The sequence below is a fragment of the Pinus tabuliformis genome, chromosome 9, assembly GCF_031772625.1.
Source record: "Pinus tabuliformis cultivar Carrire ecotype Pingquan chromosome 9, CPIR1, whole genome shotgun sequence".
NCBI lineage: Eukaryota > Viridiplantae > Streptophyta > Pinopsida > Pinales > Pinaceae > Pinus > Pinus tabuliformis.
Window position 1 is genome coordinate 300,597,017 of NC_142307.1, and position 8,306 is coordinate 300,605,322.

Here is an 8,306-nt window from a genome sequence, read left to right on the forward strand (position 1 = left end):
GCTAATAAATGATGTTTACAAAAATATACATTATCCTATGATTATCTATTATAATAATAATAGATTTATAACTTAATTAAATTTTATGATTTTTTTAATCATGAAAATGTGATATCTATTGTAAAGTAAGTGTTTTGATCGTTATCTATGTTTAGAAGCTATTTAATTTAAATAACTATGTTAGTCAATCTTTTTATTTTTATTTTTTTAGGTTTGAGTGGTGATATGTCTCACATTGAACTTCCCATCACATGGATACAATAAGGTTTGTCAAAAATTTTTCTTTAAATGTTAACACCCTCGACTATTTTAGTTAACTTTTACTTTAATTCTAATTTTTATAATTTGAAAATTATGTTCAAGTTTCAATTCTACACATTTTTATTTAAATCAATATAGGTATATATTTAAATATTATTCTAAATTTGATTTAGAGCATTATTCTCCCCACTTCCATAAAATTCTGGCATATAAGATGTTAAATTTATAATAAATATATACTTATAATGAATTCAATTTCTTAATATAATAAACTATACATATATTTTAAAAAAAAAACATATAATATTTATACAAATAAATATTAAATTTTTAACACCAAAAAGATATTAGTTTTTTAACACCAAAAGATATCTGTGACATATTCTTTCTAAAATATATCCCAATAATTTATTAAATTATAAATACTTTTTTAAAATTAAAAAAATATAAATATAAATGTAGACAACTACCTAAAATAGATATTAAAGTAGAAATTCAAATAAAAAAAGAAATGGAAATAAAATAAAATAAAATAAAAATAAAATATTAAATTATAAAATTAAAAATGGAAGAACCTTTTAAATTAAAAAATAAGAGTTCAGGATTTTTGGGTTTTCTTCTGCCAAAAAGAGATAGAGATAAAGACTCCTATGGAAAATATATAATATTAAAACAATTAAAAATAATAATACAACATCAACCAGGCTCATTATCATACTAACCTCAACCATGGTAATTATTGTAAGATACCTGGTAAAGGGAAAAAAGCACACTTTCAATTATAGGCAAGTCAATCTGGTGTTTGCAAATACTTATATAATCATGTCTCCAAAATTTCGGATCAACCCCGATTCCACTACCTGCTACCATAATGGAATCTTCATCCGCTACCATGGATGCTCTTGACAAGCAGCTTGAAAGACTTAGTAGGCCAAATGATCTCATGCAGAAGCTACATGAGATCAATTGGCCTGCTAAGTCTTTCAAGTGAAGGAAGTCCCCGCACGCTACATTCTTCCCTCGGATCGGAGGCCATCCCATACTCTTCAAGTCCAACAATCTCTTCCTGTAATCAATCTAGCAGGGCTGGAACACATCGATCAACGTTCCAACATTGTTAGTCAAATAGCCCAAGCATCCGAGGAATGGGGTTTCTTTCAGGTTTGTCATTGCAATCACAATTTTTTCTTTTCTCTATCATTTATTTGTCGACTATCAAACAAACTACCTGAACGTTTGGTATTATGTTTAGGATTATTTTTTAAAGATTATGAATCATGGCATACCTTTGTCATTGCTAGAGACTGTGAAACGGCTTTCACAGGAGTTCTCCAATCTTTCTGTAGAAGAGAAACTTAAACAGTACCCTGTGAGGCCAGGTCATCTCATGCTTGAAGGCTATGGCCAGTTCTTTGACATCTCTGATGACACGGTCTTGGATTGGGTTGATGCTCTTGTTCATTATATTTGTCCAGAACGAGTTAAAGCAGTTGAGCACTGGCCCAAAACGCCCTCCACATATAGGTACGTCCATCACTATACACATTGTGTAAGATATTTCAAAGCATGTGTTGTAGCATTTTTTTTGTTTTAATAAGATAGAATATTTGAAAAAATATTAAGTTAGGATATGGACATAACAATAGTGAATAAAATGTTAGTTTAAAATATATCTTGATGATGATGTCCATATCAAAGAAAATGTTAGGGTAGATGCTCTAAAAAATCAAGGCAAAAAGAAAATGCTAGGTTAGAAAGAAAAGAAAACAAATAAACTCTGAAAGTGAGCAAGTCTAAATACCACTACTTTGTTGCTACAAAATAATGGTTGTGTGCAGCTTGTTTTAAATGCCACAACCCATGACAGTCAAATAGTTTAATCTTGACTGCTTCAGGCTTTAAATTTGATGTTATAATTAGAGAATAAAGATTTTGCCAAACTGTTTAATCTTCGCAGATAAGTAGTTAGATAGAGAATAATAAGGTGCTCATTAGCTTGAATGCACCCATTAAGTGAAGAAAAAATGATAGGATAAGCAAAGGGTAAGTAGAGAAAGGTTGCAGAAGTTTGATTATTCATTGGACTAAAGGTACATTATCATGTTTCACCATATGTTTCTATGTCCATGATTCAATTACACAAAGCAAAAGAAGGTCTACAACATAGATTAATTAACTTCCCATTCATCCCCATTCATCCCTATATTCACTAATTACCCCTTCCCACCTTCATACATTCATATTCACTCATTTTCCACAAAAACCCCTTTTCCTAAGGTCAAAACCCTTTTTGCCTAGGAAAAGTGAAAATCCCATGTAAAATCCCTTTTTACATAAAAAAACCCACAAAAATATGTTTTCCCTAAGTATTGATGCATATATGAAAAGCAAATAAATCATTAAAAAGCACTTTACTTAGTGTATTTCCCCTTTTCCACTCATATTTCATATAATTCCCTTTTCCGCCTATAAATCCCCTTTTCACATATATTTACCCTTTTTCCGCTCATTTTCCATATTAACACTAACTATAGTATTAAACCCCTAAAATTCCACTTTCCCGTATATTATTAACTTCTTTATTAAATATCCTAAAACCTTAGTTTTATAATAAAACTATGTATTTTAAAATCGCATCGCAAGCCATTCATATGAATACACTCTTCCCTGATTGCGATATGCAATCAACGATGGGCCCGGACCCGACCAAAGATATATTATAATATATACCCATATCGCATCCACCCCTCATTGCAAGTCCCGCTAACAACATAAACCTCCGCCAATTGCAATCTCCGTTTGCGATTGGGACTCGGACCTTATCACATATCGTATATTGTTTATTCCCACCTCACGTCCGGTGCCTATCGCATGGCTTTGCGATGAGCCATCCTCCATTAAACTGTGATTGCGATATGTGATATAAACCTGGACCCGATACCATTATCCCCCTAAGTTCATAAAATTTCAAGTCCGCCATATGCGTTTTGCAAAGAATTTCTTTGTTAAATCATTTTTTATGATTTAAACAAAGAAATAACTAAACCTTCGTTTAACCATAAAAACACCGCTAATCTGGGTTTTAAGCCATAATACAGCCATTACTGCCATATTTAATCGTTCGTACCCTTTGTACTACTCCTTCGCTTGGCTACCGTCCGATCTAATCCGTCCAAATCCAACGACCCTCGGCGATTTTGGGTACGCTCTCTGTACGGGCATTACCCACTCGAAAAGTGGTTTTCCACTGACTTCCCTTGCTATGTGTCAAGCTCAGATCATTTCGGGTGACCCTTCCCAAAACCGCCTGCGCTTCATAAATAGTACGATGAAAACCGCCTTTCGCAAAACGACAAAACGATCACTATTCACTTCGTGCCGTATTTTAAAAGGAAAACTATTTTTCCCGTTTAAACGCCAAAATGGGCATTTTCCTTTGTTTCGCTTGTTTTACATAGCGAAGCCTCCATAAACCTCTGCGACCATATAAACCATCATTTTACCTTCCAATATGCTGTGGACTCCTTCCAATAGCCTTTCAAGCTCAAAAAGCCATTGATGTCCTCCTCTGTCACCTCTGTTTTTCTTAATAATTTCTGTGTTTTGTAGGTAAAGTTTCTGTTCCAAGCTTACAAAGAAAAAGTCTGCACATAGTTTGAAGGCAAATATGAAGACCATATCAATTTAATTTAACATGTAACACAAATCTAAAAGGATTTACTGTTGAAAAACACAGTGAAAACCTGAAAAGCATTGTAAAGGTAAGAATGCATAGTAAAGGTTACTCAACAAGGTCAAAGGAGATTTATAGAGTTTAAAGGGTATCAGATGAAAGATCAAACTAAAGAAATCAACCAGCGCAAAGGATACAAACAATTTAGCAGCTTAAATGGCAAAATATGAACCAACAAAGCCAGCACAACTTGAATAAGAGGGACAATAAGAAGCAGTTCAATAGCTACCCCTGTCTTCTTGCATGAAGATATTTTCCTTTCCTAGAATAAATCTTAATTAGTTTTAAGATATTTCTTAGTTTTATTATTGTATAAATAACTCTTCTCAACAATAACTCTCTTCTCGAGATGTTTTAAGTTTGGAGTTCAAGATTCATAGTTCATTGTTTGTAAAGCCTTGACTGTTAATACTACTTTGAACCTGGAAGCCACCTTTGAAGGATGCTTTTGTAGACACTTGATGTATTCAGTCTTTTTGGAACCTTAATACAAAGCAGAGGATTTTGAATCTGGTTTTACACAGTTTGTGTTATCCTGTAAGTTTTTCCAGTTATCAATCATTGTGTTTTTCTTCATATGCTTATGACTTATAGAGATATCTAGGTAGGAATAATTGTGTCTCAATTAATTCCTATAAGTTCCTAAAGTTATCATCTATTAAGAGAATGGATTAATGAACTGTCTGTTTAGCTAATCCCCTCTAATCAATAAATCATCAGCGTGTAAGCTTAAATATACTACCTTGAACCTTTGGAATGTAGTTTAGAAGGTTTTCCCACTTATGATTGTTTTGTTTTAGAAACTATGATAATCATATTTTTTGTTGTCTTTTACTCACCACTATTTTTTATCTATATCACTGTGTAATGCTTTATAACAGCCCTTTGCTGAAGTATTAATATAGCCCAAAGGATTAATTACTTTAATTCTACATCTGTCTTCATTCATTGGTCTTCCAAAAACGTAAACCAAAAATCCCAAAACAATTATTTAGATGCTCTGGCATTGGTAGCTGACCTACCTACTACTATCTCAGAAGAACAAGAGCGTGCAACTTCCATTCTGATACATTATTGTACGCACTATGAAGGGAAACCTTTGAAAAATATGGAGAAGAGGTAATGAGGCTTATGGAGAAGTTGTTGGGTTTTCTTTCTGAGGGTTTGGGGCTGGATCCAAGTTATATCTCAATCCTCCACAAAGAACCACTGCTCCGACTGGGAATCAATTATTACCAACCTTGCCCTCAGCCAGAAATGGTGAATGGGGTTAAACCCCATTCTAATGCAGAAATGCTGACGGTTCTGCTGGATGAGGGGGTCGACGGCCTGCAAGTTCGGAAAGACGATGATGGGTTCACTGTGCCCTCTGTTCTAGAGCTCTTATTATCACCATCGGAGATTTGTTAGATGCAAGTGAAATTCTTTAAGTTTCTTTTAGCATTTATATCATTTGTTACTTGGATTAAACTTACTTGAGCAATGATTCTGTAAAATGATGAGGGGATTCCTTAATGGCAGATAATAAGCAATGGGAAATACACCAGTGTCGAGCACCGCGCAATAACGAATACAAAGAAGAATCGAATGTCAATCGTCATGTTTTTGAGTCCACAAGAGGATGCGTTGATTGGTGCTGCTCCCCAACTGATCAATGGAGCTCACCCCAGGCTGTACAAAATAGTCAAAGCTGATGAGTATAGGACTGTGTATATTAATTAGAGTAACCGAGGAAAAGCTCCTGCACATGCTTTACTTACAGAACATGCAAAGCAAATCAATTTGTAGTCCTTGACTTGAATTTCTATTTGATGTCTTTAACAGTGAGTGTAAACTCTAACGATAAAATAGCGTTGGTTTTTGAATGAAGATACACTAGTTTCTGTCGAGCATTCGTAAATAAATTTAAGGGTTAGCTTTTCAAATTTGCGTGTAAAATTATGGAAATTTAGTATTTTTCTAAATCTATGTTATATCTATAAAAAACAGTTCTGGCAAATTTGAAGGCCACTTAGAAAACACCTAAGTTTATTGTTATGTTGTATTGTTAGGTTTGTGCTCCAAGTTCTTTGACATATTTGGATTGGTTATAGTTGATGGCATGTTCATAGATTTTTTAAATTAGTTAATGGTTATTATTTTTATTATGAGTTTTATGTGAGAAATTTAATCTTGAAATAGAATTTATATCAAAAATATTAATAATAATCACATAAGATATGAAGGTATTAAATAGCATAATTTATATTAATTTTTAATTTATAAGAAAATAAGAAGAAAATTTTTAGGTTTTAATATTTTTAAGTTAAAATATATTTATGTTATTTATAAGTGATTGTACTAGCTAAAAAGGAAAAGTTAGAAAATTATAAATGTTAGGTGTGATGGTTTTATGGATATGTTAATTTTTTATACAATAGTTAAATTAAATAATTAATTTAGATTCATTTTAACCACCATTTTAGCATGTTTTTCAAAGGATCAAATTTTTTTGGGAGCAAATTTCTTTTTTTTTGGGTTAAGTAAGAATGGATTTTTCTATTAACCGAAACAAGTACATTACATATTTTACAAGGTAAACCAAACTTCCTTGCGTTTACCAAAAAAATGGTCCACATGACCTATTTAAAGCGGAGTTGGCTTTAAATCTTTAAAACTCGGAACCATCCTCCCCTATCGGGAGAAGTGGCTAACACAGGTAATACACAAAAACCCGACCTGCAAGCCATAAGATTGGATTTCAAAATTTTTACATTCGCTACCATAAAAGACGACAGGTCCACATTCCCGGTAGGACGCCCTGACAACTACATCAACGATTAACGGTTAACGTTGAATCGTAAATTCGCATCCGACCTTCCACTTGCACACCCGACCCTCCACCGTTGAACTACCCTTCGTGGATCCAACGGTCCACGCAAATTTCGGGTGGATAAGTATGTTAGGCCCCTATACTACTAGTGTAACCCCTTATTGTTATTAGTATAACACACTTATTATCTTGATGTACCCATGTAGTGCCCATATTGTTACTATTGTGCCACATAGAAGCCCACTATTGTTATTATTGTGCCCTAACATTATTATTGTTATTTTAGCTCTCATTATGTTATAACCCCTTAGAATCCTATATATAGAAAGGAGGTCTTTTCATTTGTATCATCCAGGAATTGTTCATTTATGTAATGTAAAGGAGGTTGCCCCTTCGAAGAGGCTGAATTCTAAGGCGTTGATCTATCTTTTCTATCTTTTCTTGAACTGGTTTCATAATATTTGGTATCAGAGTTTTGGATTCTAGGGTTTCGCTGCTCCAAACAGGTCATCGTGGCATTTTCACTATAACGTTTTTTCTGTGACATTTCAGAAGTCGCAAAAAAAACCCATTTGAGAAGAAATCGCGCTGAACCTTGGGTGCGAATTTCAGAGCTTTTAGCGCGATATTTGCGGAGATATGATCTGAGGAAGTTGGTCTTTTTGCAGACTCCTGAATTACATTCAAAACAGGTGACCTAGGGAAAATCGTCATAACTTTCTCTAGGGATCGGATTGAAATTTCGTAAGAAGGTAAAGAAAGAGGATGGATTTTAGTTTCTTGTATGCATGTTTCAAATCCAAAGGTCGAAACAGTGACTCGTGGCACGTCGTACAAGTTCTCTCTACTGAACTAGTCTATAAGCAAATCATTGTGGGATATTTCACGTAACTCTTCCTTGGAGAATCCAATTTGGCTCAGACTTGTGACATTGGAAAGAGGACACAGAGGGCTACTACAACTCACAAATTCAGAAGTAGATGATTGGAAAGTACAGAGTTACAGTCGTTTCAAGGTCGAGCTCCTAAAATCAAGAAAAAGCAAGATGAGGAAGTTTGATGGCAAGGATCCGGTAAATTGGATACTTCAGATGGAGCAATATTTTGATCTACATGGTGTACAACTGTTACAAAAGGTATGTATTGCATCTTCATATTTAGAACCAGATCAATTTTTATGGTATGAAGGGCTTTGTTCTCATAAAAAACTTGTTACATGGTCAATTTTCACGGAGGAAATGATAGCACATTATGAGGATACAAAGAGCAACACCTTCTTTAGAGCAACACCACAACAATTGGAAAGAGTAAAAGGGCTTTGTGAAATAATGGAAAGCAAAATTATGGAAACCAGGAAGCATACCCCTCACAAATATAAATATGGAAGTGTTGTTTCTCCCAGCCTTCCACAACCTACAAGGGTTACACCACAACAATTGGAAGAAAAAAGAGAAAAAGGGATTTGTTACAATTGTGATAGCAAATGCACTAAAGGTCATAG

At 33.8% G+C, this 8,306-nt stretch overlaps 1 pseudogene; it reads left to right on the forward strand.

Moving 5' to 3' along the window:
* The first annotated feature begins 1,108 nt into the window (after positions 1-1,108).
* Positions 1,109-5,782, forward strand: LOC149148407 (oxoglutarate-dependent flavonoid 7-O-demethylase 1-like; annotated as a pseudogene).
* Positions 5,783-8,306: the final 2,524 nt, after the last annotated feature.